Source organism: Hippoglossus hippoglossus, chromosome 16, assembly GCF_009819705.1.
Source record: "Hippoglossus hippoglossus isolate fHipHip1 chromosome 16, fHipHip1.pri, whole genome shotgun sequence".
Classification (NCBI taxonomy): domain Eukaryota; kingdom Metazoa; phylum Chordata; class Actinopteri; order Pleuronectiformes; family Pleuronectidae; genus Hippoglossus; species Hippoglossus hippoglossus.
Window position 1 is genome coordinate 8,790,535 of NC_047166.1, and position 15,980 is coordinate 8,806,514.

Here is a 15,980-nt window from a genome sequence, read left to right on the forward strand (position 1 = left end):
TTATTTCATTGCCTGTTTATAACAAACATGCCCTAGGTCTCCGGCAAATATCATTTGCAAAAATGCGCATTTGCCAATTCAATTAAGTGCATCTCCTTAATCAAAAAAGACCCAGCGGGAATGTTTTTGAAAAGCTTTAATTTACAAACATTTCTTACTCTCCAAAATGTGCCACGGCCTCCTGCATCCAGACCTGGGTCATGACCTCAGTCCTGCCGTGAGAATAAGTCCATACACTATGCATGAGTTCCACAGTAGGAGGATACTGGCAAAGTAGAAAAATTGACAATGGGATCTTCCAGCCATTTAACTGCAGGAGCCCTGACATGAAATTGCCTTTACAATAGTTATGCATTCATCTCTCCATGGACCTCTCTCACTCATTCTCCATTGTCCGTTCTCACTTATGTACATACCACAAACAGTCTTACAAGCTCAACGGTCAAACAGGTCGGAAAAAAATTCATGTTTGTCTGAATCGAATTGGAAAAAACACTCTGGTTACTGCAGCGGATCGCACCTCGCAACAGGATGTAACCTACAACCAGACAACATACACAACACGCTTAATCATTTAGCATCTGCCACGCTGAGGGAAAACCATGCATGGGATGGAGATAAAACTGACTTGCAAACGGTGTGTGTGTGTGGTCATGATAAGACAAACAGGGCCACATGCGTACAGCTGCTAGGTAAAGCATAACCACATTTAGACAGGCCGTCGCAGAAACACACTAGCTCGCGCACACTGGGTAGAGAGGTGCTCTTCTCCACCGGGTGAATAATTCATTCCCGAGTAAGAACGAAAGCAGTGTGCTCTCCTCCTCCTCCTCTCGTCACTTCATTATTGATAGACACCAACATCTACACTGTACCTGACCCAGGAGAGGGCGAAGAAAGAGAGCGAATGAGGGGAAGGAGAGAGACAGTGAAAGAAAACACGGCAATAAAGAATGACATGAAGTGAAACATGAGGAAATACAGCAACTGTGTGAAGTAGTAGGTGTGTAAAGCATAAAACACAGCACGGAAATGATCGAGGCCATAAGGCACAAGTGCAATTTTATGGTACTGCATGTTTTAATCTGGTGCCGGGCCTGTTAGGGTCAGTAACGTCTCGCTTTCAAGAGGCAGTTTACTGTGGCCGGAGAGGACAAAGCTCTCCTGAGCCAAAACAAATAACTGCTGCTTCTATACTGCCTTGCTCCTGCTATCGCTCCAACCCACTGAATAAGTGACTGAATAACTTACTGGTTGGATGGCTGACAGACACCCAGCTCCCCTGCGGCTCCCGGCTCGGGCACTGCACATCATCCTACCTCCACCGCTCTTCGCCTTCTCTCGGCATCGCTCACTTTCTCTTTATTTCCCCCCTCTGTGACATAGCCCTGTCCTGTCTTTTCATTTTGGAATAAATCCCTTTCATCCCCCGAGCTCATTCTGCTATTCCTTGACTACTTTTTTCTTTTTTTTTTTGACTCTGCTAGTTCTTTTTCTGTCTGACTTCTTCATTCCAGCCCTGTGTGCCATCGCTCCTCATGGTAATTGTACTGGGCATGTTATTTTAGCCCTGCATGAAATATTAGATTCTACTTTTGGGTGACCATGGTGACGGAAGTCTGCGCACAAGCTCAAAATGTAAATCTGAGGGTGGAAGAAAACATTTTTCAGACAGGTTAGGGGTCAGTGTCTTGATGTGAAGCATCTCCCCATTATGCATGTTGAGGACTTGCACCTCTTTAACAGGTCTAGCCGCAAGCATGGCCAAAGAAATCCTTCTCACTGATTGTTTGTGTGTGTGTGTGTGTGTGTGTGTGGGTGTGTGTGGGTGTGTGTGCAAGCCTCATCCACATTCTGGCAGCATCTCACTTCAGAAATGGCCATGATTTAAAGGATGAAGCCAAATCAGAAGTGTACAGCTGGAGAAAAGCACCAGGTACCATCTGCAAACGTCCAGGGGAGTCCTCCTGTTTGTCCGTCCATGTCTGCAGCCATCATTTTGTGTGTATACATTCATCTCTCAGTGTGTCAGTTGTCAACATAATGTGATTATGCGTCCTATTTTCGACTCCCAAGCAACACTTGGATGTGAGAGTCTACCGAGGTGTCAGAGAGGATATTTCAGGCTGGGTGTGATCCTTCCCCCGAATTAAAAACCGAGCCGCCTGTTAAAGTGAGAGGAATTCCATGACAACCCCGCCCCCAGACCCAAACACAGCTGCGTTTCCAGCGCGGCTTTTCTCGCCAACGTTCACCTTTACATCACCTTGGGGAGGGCTCCCCTTCCCCGAGCTGCTTTTCCCACTGTCACTCAGCTCATTGCTGATGAGCCCATTGGTTAACAACGCTGTCGCCTCGCCGCTCATTCATAGTTGAGGGGGTGAGAGACCAATCCAATTTAAAGCCCACATTAAGGGATTAAAATGTAGTGCTGTGATATGAGGGCGACGGCTGTTAGCACAGTGAGTCTGTCAGGAGGATCACACAGCATGTTACCAAATCAATGCCAGACATATGGAAGACAGAAGGTCACGCAAACAAACAAGGAGGAGAGGACCAATATTATGATAAACTGATGACTGTGTCCATCACAACACATAGAAACAACCGACTGGATAGAATTACTGATGGGAGGGAGCCGAGAGGGGAAGTCTGCAGGGACAGATTAGAGAGGTCGGGAGGAGATGGGGTCCAGAACGCAACACCTACAAGGAAAATAAAAAGTTGGGTGTGTCGCTTCCTTCAAAAGTATTATTAACAAAGCAGGAAAAGATATGATTTATTATGACTCATGCTACTAAGGCATTGCAGCTGAATTGTCAGAGATATGGATAGCCGATTCATCTACATGCATCTTGAAAAATGCAATTACGACATGCAACAGCTTCAGCATTTTTGCATAAAGACAAATGAGCGTTGCGATGAGGGGGGGAGATGGCAACAATCAGCAAACACCAGGCAAGTAGGCTGAACAAAACTATAGGGGTGGAGGACAATAGATAACTGAAGCAATTAAACAGCCGGTAACAAAGCTTTGTGTATTACAACAGCTGCTGTGTTTGCGTTGGAGTTTGCTTCCCGCGCGTCTGCCGGGAGCTGAGAGGGCGGAGGTGAACAGTGCATTGTCTTCCAGTCTCAATAAGAGGCAGGTAAGATGAAACTCTGCACTTCCAACACATGCCTTCTATCATGTGTTCGCAACGGCAGAGGAGGAAAGGTGATACTGAGGAGGGAGGGGATGAAACGGAGCCAGAAAGGTAAAGAGAAGAGAGGACTGTCTCTATTGGGTGCAACAGAAAACAGTAACAAGAATGGCATTGTCCACTAAAAACATCTGCTAGCATCTGGCTTTTGTCTGGAAAGGCATTTTTTTTAACCAAATAGCACACACTCATAAATATCAGTCCCCTAAACATGCCTGATTGTTTCCATCAAGACCCATGAATTATCCTGAGAAATCAAGGAAAATGCTGAAAAAAGTGGAAAATAAATAAATAAATAAACCTGGTTCCACCTCCTGATCCGGAACTACTGACACAAACCGCATGTTTCCATCAAGTTTCATGGAAATCTGCCCTATGTTTTTTGTGTAATGTCTGTAATCAAAAATACAAACCAGCAAACAGCCAGGGGTGAAATCATAACCTCTTTGGCGAAGGCAATAAACAGCAGAGTCGTACGAGGAGTTACTGCTCAGGGATGTTCTCCGCCGCCCCTCTGCTCCACTTTGTCCTTTTGTACAGAATGTTAAGATCTACTTTCATTATTCTGTGCAGGAGGGTCACTATGACAACTTGCCTTGGGAACATGGTGTATTGTTTTGATGGATAGATGGATGAATGAACAACTAATAAGACGGACAGATGTACTGCTCAAGGAGAAAGACCAACAGGAGGCAGGTCACATAACCTGATGTTTTCTCTCAAGTCAGTCTGTTAAGTAAAATACAAAACGTGAGCGGCTGCCTTGCGTCACCACAGTCAAAGTAAAGCAATAAACAAAGACGTCTCTAAGGACGTCTGGAGATATACAGCACAACGCAAAACTTTAATAATCTCTAAAAAGGCAACTGTGCCAAACAACACACATAAACTAAACTACATAATAAAAAATCTGAAAAGACATTATGAATAATAAAACCATATAGCCAGAGGAGATGAAAGACGGAGGGAAAATTAATTTTAAAAAAAGCAGGTAACACCCCATGACAGCAGGAAAAAAAATTGCTGCTAATTTAAGAGACTCAGCATGTGCACCATCTTTCTTACAATTGGCTGGTCACACAGGAATCAGATTACCCGTGTTTCATTCCAATTAACAACATTCTCCAGCATCACCACAGTGCTGTGGCTAAGAAAGGCTATATTCCAATAAACTTTTTTAAAAAAAAGGTGTGAACACTGCAGTACAGGCTTTTTTCTCTCTTTCAACGATAAGCCATGAAACCTACAGATAAAACCAGAAGGTCATAAAAAGCCATGAAATGTTTAATGTGACTAACAACACCTGCGCTGATGCGTTTGCATTGAAAATGCTCTTTGTTGTCTACATCAAAACATTACTGTGACCAAATGAACTGAAAACATGGACTAATATGTCAATTAATTCAATTCTCTCACCCTGTATAATGTTGTATTGTAATAATAATAATAGACTATTTTAATGATCTCAATTATATGTCAAGCAGAAATGTCTCAAATGCTGCCGATTCTGGCTTCTACAATGTGACTTGTTAAATTTCTGTGATATCTATCATTATAAATCTAATATATTTGTGTTTTGAAATGTTATTGTGACAGAAATTGCAATTAAAAAAAGTTCCTTTTGGCTTGAGGCTGTTCTCACTATTGAAATAAATAATCAACAGGTGAATCAATAATAAAAATGGTTAGGTGTGACTGTATGGACTTCAACAATGCTCCACTGGACCGAAACAAAGCACAATCATGATTCTGTTCTGTGTCCTGAAGGCGAGACAACAATGCAGTATTGATTCAAAAAGAATTACATCTCAGCATCCCCACATGTCAGGACGTCGACCAGTCCAATAGCATTCAAAAGAAATCCTCTTCTGTCAGTCAGGAACAATAAACAGAATACATCTATAAACACAATGAGGTTACTAAATGAGAATATCTCAAATAAAAAACAATCCATGGGCAAATTGTTATGGTGCATCAACTACTGGACGTACGGACTATTCGAGTTTCGACACGCACCGAACTGGAGATATTCTCCTGAATTTTGCAGAGGGGCTGTATGTGAGAACACAAATATCCACAGTCGCTCAGGATAGCCTCCTGAGTTTTTCCTGCCAGCCAGACAATGTCTGAATGACTCCATATGAGAATAGATTAGAACTATATCCAGAGGATTCACAGCAACTGAATGGGCGTGTTGATGACATTTTAACACTAAAAAGAATACAAATATCAGGATGAAGAAGAGGAGACATACACGCAGATGATGAAGGCAAACCCTGAAAAATAACCAAGCGTCGGCTTCTCCTACATGTTCATATTGTTGATAAACTGTTTGCTGTTCTAAACAGCTTTTATCCGTCTGACCAGAGAATTGCTGTGGTTCGAGTTTCCCATCGATAGCTGTCTGAATCCTGGTTTTAGCCTGTAATGGCACAATGATGCTACGATTGATCTGACTCTCAGAGGATTGAAGCCACTTCCTAGAGATCATAAGGAGGGGCGCTATCTCACACACACACACACACACACACACACACACACACACACACACACACACACACACACACACACACACACACACACACACACACACACACACACACACACACACACACACACACACACACACACACACACACACACACACACGATGCTTGAGCCGTCCCCTGTCAGGTCGTCATTACATTGGGTTGGAGCCGTCTTTGTTTACCATCTACCCCCTTAAGGCAGAGTGACAGATAGAGAATTGGGGAGGGAGAAGGGAGGGATAGATAGATGGGGTATGAAGAGACAAGAGATGGCCCTGCCATGCTCCACTGACCAGCTTCAAGGACAGACGGGCCCTTCAATATCTGCCTCTGTGTAATTAGACAGTGCTCTGTCACGCACCAAAGAATTGCTCCTATTTGTGTCATATTAAACGCAGCATGAATATCCCCTACTGTGCTTTGCTATTGAGACCTAACGCAAAAAGGGGAGCAAAGGGGGATTTGTACAAATTTAATTACGTTCATAATTCGCCCATCTTCAGCTGTAATCACTCGGGGTTAACTTAAGTAAATCCACTCCTCAGCTAGCTGCCCACACCCAGTGTTGCTTAAGGGAGCAGTGCAACATCTGGTTATTCAGGGGAATTTCAATGACAGACTGAGCCTCTCTCGAAGTGAAAGTAAACATAGTTCTTGGTATGCAGTAGTGAAATATTAACAGCTGTACTCGTTCTACTGAAGTGCCGGATTCTGTGGTTGGAGCGCCACAGCTCACGTGTGTTTATGTGGCTGTCTGCTGGTGTATGATACTGCGTCTCTGAGGCCACCTGCAGTGTCTCCGAAAGGCAGGGAAGAATCTGCCACTGCGTACATCTTTGTGTGTCTGTTTTTCCCAGAACCGTGTGTGTGTCTGCCCGTGTGTGTGTTTGGTGAAACTCGCAGCGAAATTGCGGCACAGCCAGGCAGCCTTTGCGACAAAGAGGGAGAGGAGTGAAGGAGATCAAACACAAGCCAACTAATCACAGACGCCGGCTAATTAGCGCAGTCCTCAAAGGGGAACCAGGAACGAGTGATGAATCCCTCTTATGAATTTCCCCAATGACGCTGTGCCGTATGCCACCATGAATACTCACTGGTCACAGAGAGGGTAAAGTGCAAAGAGAGCCACCACTGATCTGGCCTTGTTGTAATCTTATCCTCCGAGAGCACTGGGGCAAAATGGCGCTCGATATCGCTTATCAGCGCTTCACTCATGCACACAGGACTCACACAAACAATGCCGCTGTCACAACCAAACACACACTCACCACAAAGTTTTATCTCAACATCCTTAAATTAGACTGCACATAACGTTTCCCATTAAGGGATTTCTGGTGTGATTAAATCCCAGGCGCGGTGATATTCCAGCCTTCAGAGCCGAGCACAGGTTGACGTTCCCTGTGCGTGGGCCCTGACTGCTGATTAGCAGGCGGATCTGCCACGCTGATCCCAGATTTCCCCAAGATCAGAGGCCGAGCTGTGAGCGCAGCGGCGGCAACCAATTACAGATGTGACACACACACACACACACACGCTTATGCACACGCTCGCTATTGAGCACTGCCACACAGACAACCACACGCCTGTCCAGAAACTGATTTCGCCAGACTGAAGTCATCAAAGTGACGTGACCTCGCCCACCACTACCCCGACTCCTCACCCTCTTCTCCTCTAATCTGAGACGAGAGGGCACCTGTCAGAGGATGCTCCGCTTACCAGCCGACTCTCGCAAAGATGGAGGCAGAGCGAGAGAGCAAATGAGCACAGAGAGCAAGCCAATGAGGATTCTAACGAGAAGAAGCGCGGGCCACTGATGGGAGTTAGCCCAAATAAAACCCACTTAATCATTCTTCAAGTGTCCAAGTCACATTTCGTCTTTATACATATCATTCAAGCTCTGGGCCCGCATGGCTTTGAACAACACACTGTGCCTGCGAGGATAAACAACGACACAAATGCACACTTGCACTGACGAACACACAATCATTCGCATTTCTGTCGCGTTGCCAGATTTATGGAGGCACAATACCCTCCGTCTGCCCTCTGAAAAGCTGCCATCAATGGCCGGAATTTGTTACACATGATTACAGTGTGGCACTCATGTGGCAGAAAAATACACAAAAAACTCCAGACTTATTTTTATGACAAAAATTAATGTGTTTTGAACGTTAACATCTGCATGAGGGAGGCTGGAGAGTGCGGCGAATCGGTGAGGCTGGTCAGGGAAGACAAGAGATCTGAGAATAACACTAAACTCGCCAATTCCCGGTGAAGACAGCGGTTTTGAAAGAGAACAGAAAGACACGTCGATAAATGAGAACATAAGAAACATCGGAGGGGAGGCAGAGAGAGATATGAGAGGGTGGTGGTGGTGGGTGGGGTGAGCCGCAGAGCAACAGCTGCTGAGCATCACATCTGCTCCAAGTGGAGTCATCAGCAAACAGACAGACTGGAACCGACCCACTGAGGCAAGCCCAGGGGAGAACGAGGGATGGACAGAGGAAGAGAGGAAGAGCAGAAAGGGGAAGGGGGGGTGAGATGAGATGAGAAGGATACAATTAAAGAGATGGACGGAGGGAAAAACAAAGTGCGCGGAAGCAGAGGCAGCTACTGCAACCTGTTACTGGAGGTGACGGAGAAGGGGTGGGGCAGTGTTGGTAAAGGGCTTTGCAGGGAACAGGAAACCTTAAATCACTTGTCGTTTTTCAGTTTTTTTTTCTTTTCTGTCTCTCGCGTTCACCCAGCCCTTTTCTCACCCGTTTCCCTGACATCCTTCCTCCATCTCTATCCCCTTCTTTCTCCCGTCTTTCTCTTCAGCGAGACTGACAGAACAAGAGAAGCCTGTGAGAGTAAAGATGAAAGGCCTGTGAGGGAGGTGTGGGTGCATGTGTTCAGGGGGTGTGTGTGAGATGAATGAATGACCCCTCTTATTCCTCATCCCCCACTGGGCCCGTCGTGCTCTAACACAATAGCAAAAAAAAAAACCTACATCCAACACAACTGGGGCAGCGTGAAGGTCACGCCGTGGCATACGTGTTTGGCGTGTGTGCGTCACATGTTCGTTTTTACTCGCACCGCGTTTCCCACGGTAGGAAACAAGACACATCAAACATCGCTGTAACAACCCTGCCTCCGTGTGAATATCATCTTATGCCGAGCCTCGTTTCCTGTAGTGTACACACCTTCAGCGTGTGGAGAGGCACCCTGAGTGGAGGTAAGGGCCCTGAGAAGTACACATTGTTCATTCATGATAGCGGCCACTGGCAGCGAGGGCAACCCCGTAGCAGAGTAAGCGATGTCATTTGGCAGCAAATGAAGGGGAAAGAGCAAAGCAGTTTATGCTAGCGTCTATCCGAGGTCTCACAGCAAGCTCTAACATTAGTTAGCCCGGGCGCGGGACAAAGCTCAGCTTGTGTTCTCGTCTCTGCTTGCTGGAATAAACATAGCTGCAGCTTCACAGTTTCCTTTAGCTCGCCGTCTCCTCTCCTCTTATCTCCCCCCTCCTCCCCTGCCTACCCCTGCTGCCTAAAAGAACAATCTACCAACGCAGCATGCACTTCGAAAATATTTACTCACTTGGTATTGGCTGCACACAAAGGCCATTCTCTCAGTCCCTCTGATGTCCGACATTCAAACAAACCATGCACCCACATGCACATGCTGACTTGCACCTGCTCTGGACCACTCCTCCCTCCCTCTCTCTCTCTCTCGACGTCGTGCACGCCCGCACACACATACTGTGGGGATTCTTCCTTCCCTTTCCTGAACTTTCCATCTGGTTCATGCCTGTTACTGTTCTCAAAAGTTGGTGGAGAAAAACAAGTTGAGCAGCAGCAGTCGCCCCACCTTGCCCGCGGTGGGGAGTTTGTATCTGCTGCTCACAACCCTCTGATGCAGAAGCCCTGACACTGTCTTAACACCTTTTCCTGTGCAGCTTGTGCCCTCTGTTCCCCTCTCTCTCTCTCTCCCCTATCTCAATCTGTCACCTTACGTTCTCCCTTCGGCCCTCCTTAATCTTTTTCCTCATTGCATCCCTTCCACTCGCCAGTTTTCCAAGCAGCTTTTCTAACTAATCCAACATTTCCCTTTTTTTAGCGAGCGAATCCAAATATAAGTTCATTAACAATCGAGTCCTGACATCGGTTGCAGCGTTTGCAAAGCAGCGACTTCTCCAGGTTCCTTTTTCATTAGCATATGTTTGAAAAGCCAAGTCTAAATGAAACGATCAGAGATGATGAACAACAAGCAAAGACCCAGAATTAGTCCTATTGTGTGGCTGCATTTCATGCTTGTTTTTAATGTGCTGCACTTATGATTTTTCTAACTAGGCGCTGAAAATAGATGCAAATGAATGGAGAGTCAGAAAAAGCTTGGCCGCCCAGTGTAATGACACATCCCAAGGGTGCTGACTGTTTTCGGTTGATTGTTCAAGAACTCCTATGAGGGTGTGCATGCTAATAAGTAATAATGTTCTATCAAAGAGAAACGTTGCTGGAGTCTGTCTTGTAGTGCTACAGTATCTTTGACTACTTTCCAGCCTCCTCATCTTCTTCTCTGATAGAGGATGTGGTTCCATGAGCTGCACCTGTGTCTCATTACTGCCACTGATGGTTTGGTAACAGGCTTCCCTCCTCTTGCCATCACGCTCTCACTCGTTTCCTCCCTTTAGCTACTGCCAGCATACATTTACCTCTAAAAGCATGGCCTGCACTTGCCTCTTCCTCTTGCCAATTCACATGATCGCTGCAGATCCTCTCCGAGTGTCAATTCTGCCATTACGGACTTCCCGCGAGTGGGGTGAACTAATGATTTTGTGCTACACCGATCCATGCCTCGATTTATCAGTCATTTACTTTACCAAGACAACGCCACATACATCCCCCATCAATATCAGGTTAAATAACCCTTGTGGCAGGATTTTTTGGCAACATTTTTGATTCTTTCATTATGAGGCTACAATTTCCTAAACCGTAACAGTCCAATTTACTATCACATTCAGCAACAAAGAAAAGCGACATATCGTCACAAATGAGGAAGGAAGTAGCAACTGTCTGGCACCTTTTCTTCTGAGACATACTGTATTTAACTTTAAGGCACGAGTATTGTACAGTCTAGTGCATGACTGGTGTTATTTCCTGTGTGAATATGGCAAAAATAAACTGAGAAAAAATGTGTGATACCACTGATTTGCTTAGGATTAGAAGAAGCATCTTGTGTTCATTGGCTCATATGGAGATGTGAAAAGCACAGTTAAAGTGAAACATAACTTAAGTTGAAGTTCCATTTTTTTTCATTTTGAATCACCTCAGCCAGGGAACTGCTGCAGTATTTCAAGCTGCATGTTCTGTATCATCTCAGGCTACAGGCTCACTGTGTTGACCTGTACTTGGCATTATGATGTATGGCGTAGTAGGCAGCTGCACTGCTGGATTCCCACTCCTCTCTCTCGACTATAAATATGAACTCATATACAGTATTAGTACAACCAGGCAACTGTATCTTATCGTTGTCGTGCACAACAGATTCCAAGTGACAGATACACAAATTAAAGAGAAGTTATCAAGTGAGAGTGAGAACTGCATTGAATGCACACAGCTGCAGCTATGCAGTCTGACGTCTGCGTGGATACAAATCTAATGTACGAATGTGCGAGCTAGCAGTAGCTGTAAATAACGCTGTGCACAACTATACAATACAGGAAAAGTCAGGGTGAAATAAAGTTTTGGTTCGTAATGTGGCGGGCCAAATAGGAATATGGCGGGCCACCACAGTTTAGATCATTCTTGGGAAACACCGCCTCGATATAGTGAGACAGAGCATTAGCCTTAGTGGGAAAAATGCGCTCCCAAAGTCTATCAGACGTTTTCTCATGTATAAATACTTTAAACATTGACACACTTTTCCATTATTTAACAAACTGTTCTCCTCATCAATGTTGTGAACACGCGACACCCATTGCACTTCTGTCTGTCCTGGGAGACAGATCCCTCACATGTGGTTCTCTCTGAGGTTTCTACGGTTTCTACGTTTTCTCCCTGTTAATAGGTTTTTTTCCAACCCTTACTCTCGTTGAGGGTTAAGAACAGCGGTTGTTGCACCTTGTTAAGCCTTTTGACACACATTGTGATTTGTGAATATGGGCTATACAAATAAAATGTTATTGATTTAACTCTTCTTGTTCTGCCTCCATCCATTTTCATTCAGCACAGTGAAAAAAATCTAATTAAACTTATATTCAAATCAGATTTACATCTAATCCAATAAATGTATATACAATACATGAGACAACAACAATCATGTATATTTATATATGAAAAGTGTAACATTGAAATCAGTTTAGCCTAATGTGGAGTTACACATTAAATACCTAATCAGACTGGACTATGTATTATGATATAATGGCCACTATCTGATTCTTTTAAGGCCAATTAACCCGAGGGTCAGCATTAAATGACCATATAAAAACTCAAGTGTATTCATTATACTTGACAAAGGAATGCAATACCGATGGAGATTATACGAGTCTTAAAACCAGCTACTGGGAGAAAAAAAAGACCAAGTCCAGTATTAGCCTTGATGGCTTGTGAGATAACTTGCTCTTGAGTGTGATGGCTTCGGGGGGAATTGAACGGCTGGGAGCATTACAAGATCATGGACTGGCTTCCTCCGACCCTGCTGTGCATATTAATTCTTCCAATGCAGCTGAGCTCGGTTTGTCACATGTTGACACGGCTTAATTATGTCATCTACGAGGGACGAGCTTTTTCAAGGGCAGGGTCTCCATCAATGGATTCTTGTTCTAAAACGTCAATAAGTCTTTAAAGATTGTTTTACTTTTCGCTTGTTAAGACCTTTCAAGGTGCATCAAGCGAATGATTAGATCCATGGATGGCAAAGGGACACTTGCGGTGAATAGAATGAGTTCTCCTAGGTGTGTGTCTTAATATTCCGTGGAAGGACCTTCTTACAATAACCAAATAGCCAATTCTTTAAGTAGTATCCTAACTGACAGGCGCGTCCATCAAACGCCTAGATCCCCTCACCCGTGGCCTCTCGCCATCCATCAATCTATCCCGACAGCGCTGCCATCTCTCTCTCTCTATGTAAATAAACACTAGAGAGAACAGAGGAGGAGCAAAGGGCAGGGGGAAGAGGGAGAGGAAATCAAAGTAGGCCACTCAAACCTGAGACAAGCGGGCAAAGTCAGGTTCAAAGAGGAAAAAGGAGAGTGACCGGGGGCGTTGGGGGGGTGCAAACTCACAATGGGCTGATGTGATGAGGGGAGAGACAGGAGAGAGAGAGTCATCTGGAAGGAATGAGGAGGAGAGATAAATTGGACTAGAGGAAGGGAACTGACTGGCACGGGGATGACAGCCAAATGAGCGGACACACGAGAGGGAGTCGTGTAAGAGAATGCCGGGGAAGAGGGATGGAGAAGAAAAACATCCATGCAGGACATCAATAATCTATGTCAGATAAAGCAATCCTGTGTCGAAACCAGACGACAAAATGGAGAGGGAGACGGTGGAGGAAAAGGAGAGAGAAAGAGGGATAAACAAATGAACAAGGGAAAGTTGAAAGGTGGAGCCTGGGGGACTTCTATTTTAAACCAGAACAATTGAGAGCACTTGCGTTAGAGGAACCACTTCCTTTTCCTCACCTCACCCCCCCAACACCACCAGCACCCACTCCCCCCCAATCTTCCTAAGGCTGTGTCTATTTAAATGTGTGTTTAAACGGCGAGTGTTACTGCTCTAATCAAGGCTGGCATCACAGCACATTCCCTCCCTCTCTCCTTCTCCCTGTCTACCTTTCCCCCCCCGGCATGCTGTCTTCTTCTGTCGCTCAGGCTCCGCGCGCACACGCACACACACACACACACACACACACACACACACACACACACACACACACACACACACACACACACACACACACACACACACACACACACACACACACACACACACACACACACACACACACACACACACACACCCTGCATGACTGTGCCGTGCCAGAGATAAATTCATGAATCACTGGTGCACAAATGAGCCGCCAGCTTGTTGCGAGAAGAGGAAAGTTGGGAGAGAGGAAAAGGACAGAAGTAAGCGGTTAAAGTGTTTCCTTTAAAGAGTTTTTTTTATGTTTTTAAAGGGAGGTTTTAGAAGATGGCTCCTAGCAACCTGAGGGAGTGAGCACGCACCCAATGAGCCTCGGTGACAAGTACTAGTCAGCAGAGAAGATACTCCGTCTCTCGCTTTCATTCTCCTCCTTCGTTCCTCTCCCCCCTCCTGGCTCTTCCTAAAGAGGCCAAGATAGAAAGCCAAAACAGCAAATAGCCGAGAAACATGCAAGTGTGTGATACGCGCACACCGCTCAAACGAGCGTATCGCATAGGAAACAGCAAATATCTGACTTTCCACAGACAGTTTCTCTTTGAAAAGGCCCAGTGTACCAGGAAAACCTGTTAAAAAAAGGCACCAGAGTGGTCCATCCACACAACAACAAAAAAGCCTCTCCATCAGCTTCCATTTCAAGAGAAACTACCCAATCATCTCTTGTTACCACGTTTCCTCTGGGGCTACTACTCAAAGGCAGGTCTGTCCATTGATACAGGTGTGGTGCAGAGGGAGGACAGGGAGGGGGGAGGCAGGACAATAGACGTCCTTTTCAGTGGTCTCCCTCGGCTCACCTGGATTAAGGGGAAGAGTCTGGGGGATGGAAGGGGGAGTGGGGGTCGCTCAGCTCGGGCTGAGAACAATAGTGTCTCTGTATTCTGTAACACCAAGTGCATCATTCTGTCTAGCAGCAGCCAGCTGACAGCCTGGACTAAAAACAACATCTCAAGCCTGCTGCTGTTGAATGCCAAATTCCTCTTGTGAAAACGAGTTAAAAATGTATCACGACAAAGTTAACCCAGACTCCTAAAATAACACCAGTGGGCCGTTTCAAAACAAGGGACATTCACTCCAGCAAATTCAATGAGAAATATATCTCAGGGCTATCCTGCGATTATTTTCATTATCAATTTGTTTAAAAAATTAAAAAATTACAAAAGCAAAAAACCCACAATCTTCAACAATTCTGCTGGTTTAGTCTGATCATGAGTCAAAAACTGAAATACATTCAATTCCCTGATGTAAAACAGACAAAAGCAGAATATAACCACATGTAAGTAACTGATGCCAACAAATATTTGGCATTTTTAGTTGAAGAATAACTCAAACTGTGACTTGACTATTAAAATAGCTGCTGCTTAAACTTCTGTCAATCAACTAATAGATTAAAACAATAGTTGTTTTAGTTTTACTAGATTTTTAAAAGTTTAACACGACTGTTAGATGCTGAGAACAGCTACCGACTCTTTCAATCTGCTTTTAGAGATATTACTGGAGGCTATGTGTGGTAGCATTTTTGAAAAGTTTCAGAGTTCTCAGAAAGGTGACTCAGAAGTTAAAACGGATCACAAAAACCAACTTTTAAATTGATTCTACACATTTATTTATTAGAGCCCGACTGGAATGGATTTTTCTGGCCGATGCCGGTGTAAGAAAAAGTCAGATCAGTCAGATACTGATTGTCATAAGATGTCATTATTAAACTGTAATGATAAAGTAAAGTATTTGAGGTTTGATATTTTACGGTTTGACCATGAACTTTATTATAAATAACTATAAATAAAAAGAAACACATGTACAACCACATAGAGCTTAAATAACATAAATGCACATCTTTCCTCCATTGTTTATTCTGCTAAATAAAAGTTTTCATATGGGTGCATATTGCCACATAAACACAACATATACACCAATACCTATATGTCTAATGTCTGTTTATCGGGATATTTTTAAATTGGTCAGGCTCTAACATTCATCTATATTCAAAAAACAGTGTCAGAAAAGAAAAAAAAAACCATAAATTCACCTAAAGTTTCAGAAAGGTGGTTTTTCGTCACAGTATCAGCTCGTGTTACACTGCACACTGGGAATTAACTCTTCAAATGTAATCCCATTTCATCTCCAGTGTGAGATTCTTGTTAGATGAGTCAGGCTGTATTACTGGCCTTGTCACTGCCTGCAGGGGAGACGAGCGTGTGACAGCATCTAACAGCAGGGGAGTGGACAGTGTCAGCCCGGCACGACAGGTTAGCTCTGCTGAAATGAAAGAAAAACCTGCATCTGTTTCCATTCCCCCGTCTGTCTCACCTCCCCTCCCTTTCCTCAGCTCGCTCGCTCACTTGACTTTG

At 44.6% G+C, this 15,980-nt stretch overlaps 1 protein-coding gene across 5 annotated transcripts in view; it reads right to left on the reverse strand.

Moving 5' to 3' along the window:
* Window positions 1-15,980, reverse strand: part of LOC117776798 (nectin-2-like) — an 82,402-nt gene that overhangs the window by 58,077 nt on the left and 8,345 nt on the right. The window lies entirely within an intron of this gene.